At 39.1% G+C, this 2,548-nt stretch overlaps 1 pseudogene; it reads left to right on the forward strand.

Annotated features, from left to right (window-relative positions):
* Positions 1-779: 779 nt before the first annotated feature.
* On the forward strand, positions 780-1,211 carry LOC102840828 (annotated as a pseudogene).
* The last annotated feature ends 1,337 nt before the right edge of the window (positions 1,212-2,548 follow it).

A 2,548-nucleotide genomic window follows, 5' to 3' on the forward strand; every position in this document is an offset into this window, starting at 1 on the left:
TACGTTCTGTTCCAGTGCACATAGAACATTCTCCAGAATTGACCATGTGTTAGATTACAAAGCAAGCTTCCATAAATTTACAAACATAAGAATACTACAAAGCATCTTGCAGAATTCAATGCTTTAAAATTAGAAATCAACAATAAAAATCTGGATTGGTATTGCATTATATGTGTAAATTATTTTTAGTAGTATTGACATTTTCACAATGTTAAGTCTTCCTAAGTCCAGAAGTTTAACAAGAAAATATCAGAAATGGACAATTTCTGGGCAAAGAAGTAGAATTGAAGATCTGGAAGCCAGAACCAGCGAGCTGGAAGACAAATCTCTCAATACTGCTAAGATAGAAGAGCAAGCAGAAAAAAAGGATTTAAAAATTTGAAGAAATTCTAAGATTCATGCTGGATAACATGAAGAGGAATAAATTAAGAATAATTGGCTTCCCGGAACAGGAAGAATCACACAAGTCCACAAAAGAGATAGTTGAAGATCTGCTGGAAGAAAATTTTCCTAAAATCTTGAAGGATGAGAAGATAAACATTCAAGAAGTTAAACGAACCCCACGAAGGATAGCTCCCAAAAGAAAATCACCAAGACATATCATAATCAAGCTTTCCAAAATCAAAGACAAGGAGAGAATCTTAAAAGCACCAGAGAGAGTCCTGGAGGGGGCAGGTCTCTGTGGGCCTTGGAGCTGCCCACCCTACCTAAGCAGAGGTCACAGCGTGGAACCGCCACCACTACTTTTGCTGCAAACTCTTGAGTTCTAGGTTGCCGCCATGGCCTACTGCCAGCAAGAAGGGAAAGATCAAATTATATTTGTGACCAAAGAAGACCATGAAACTCCAAGCAATGCAGAGCTGGTGGCTTATGACCCCAGTGATCTGTATGAGGAGCATGTATTGATACTGCCAAATGGAGACATTAACTGGAATTGTCTGTGCCTCGGAGGAATGGCCAGTGGCCCCTGTGGGGAGCAGTTCAAGTCAGGCTTTTCTTGTTTTCACTACAGCACAGAGGATGTCAAGGGGTCAGACTGTGTAAATCAGTTCGGGACCATGCAGGAATGCATGCAGAAATATCCAGACCTCTATTCCCAGGATGATGATGATGATGATGATAATGAGGAAGATAAGAAGAAGCCAGAAAGTTTAGAGAAAGCAGCTCCAACTGAGGCTACTGCAACCCAAATGGAGAAGGGCTCAAGCTAATGAGGCCACAAGAACACTGGGTGCCTGTCCTTCCACGTCAGATGAATCGGGAGACCTTTTATGAAATGCTTCTTGGTCACTCGCAGAGAAAGTGTCTTTCCGTCTTTTGTTCTGTGCACTGTAATGTACAAAATAACTTATTTTGAGGATCAGTGGTCTGGGCCCCTTAACAGATAAACTGAAAAAGAACAAGGTGTGTCCCCATTGAAACTTCTTGGTGAATACAGATGCCACTTTTGAATTCTCTTTTCTCAGATTGCCCTCAATTTTGCCACTTTGAAATAATGTGCTGAATATTCTCAGCAATCAAAAATCCAGAAGTGTTTCTTGTAAGTGAGCTGATTTATTCTAATCCATTATGTCCCTTTTCGTACATATCACACCCCTCTGAAAAAAGAAATGGATAAAAAAACACCTTCCTTTAAAAATGCTGGCATGGGGCCATTCCAAATATAAGAGACTAGATAATCAGACACTTCTCAAAAATCACCTCGGTCTTGAGTATATGAGATGGTACTATGAGATTGTTGTGTGACTTCATTCCTGATCCATTTTGATTTTCACATTTGCATTGAGCTGCAGGTTTTCTACATTTGGAATAAGGAGGTTTAGACTCTCCAATTTACAATCCCTTTATAAATGAAGGGAAATGTTGACCATTCCTGTTTCTTTTTTTTCCCCAAAAGCCCTGGTTTGGGGTCTCTGTTAACACTTGTCTGTCTTAGCCAGAGTAGATGCCATGTTCTTAAGTGTGGGGACCTAATTGTCACAAGAGTAACAGCCCAAAGGGGGAATTATTTGCATTATAAAGGGGGAAAAAGAAAAAGATTTCTGCCTAATTTTAATGTGTTCTTTGTTTTTACTAAAGATGTTTTTGATGTAAGAAAATGTAAATTATAAAAAAAAGTATTCTTTTTTTTCTTTGAAAAAAAAAGCACCAGAGAAAACAGAAGTGTTACCTACAGAGGCAAGCAAATCAGATTAAGCTCTGACTTCTCAGCAGAAGTCATGCAGGCAAGAAGGCAATGGGGTGACATATATAAAACCCTAAAAGAAAAAAAAAATGCCAACCAAGAATTGTCTATCCAGCAAAACTGTCAATCAAATATGATGGTGCAATCAAAACAGTCCAGGATAAACAGAAGCTAAGAAATTTTGTCAAAGCCAATTCAGTGCTTCAAAACATCCTAAAGGGAGTTCTTTGGAATGAAAACCAGCAAGAACAGACAATAACCAAAGATTGGCAGATGTGGCAACTTCACCTGGAACTCAGTTGATAGATAGCAGAGTTCAGAACAGAACAGAATCACAGCAATGAATTCAGAGGACCTGTGAAG

Source organism: Chrysochloris asiatica, unplaced genomic scaffold (genome assembly GCF_000296735.1).
Source record: "Chrysochloris asiatica unplaced genomic scaffold, ChrAsi1.0 scaffold00531, whole genome shotgun sequence".
Taxonomy (NCBI): domain Eukaryota; kingdom Metazoa; phylum Chordata; class Mammalia; order Afrosoricida; family Chrysochloridae; genus Chrysochloris; species Chrysochloris asiatica.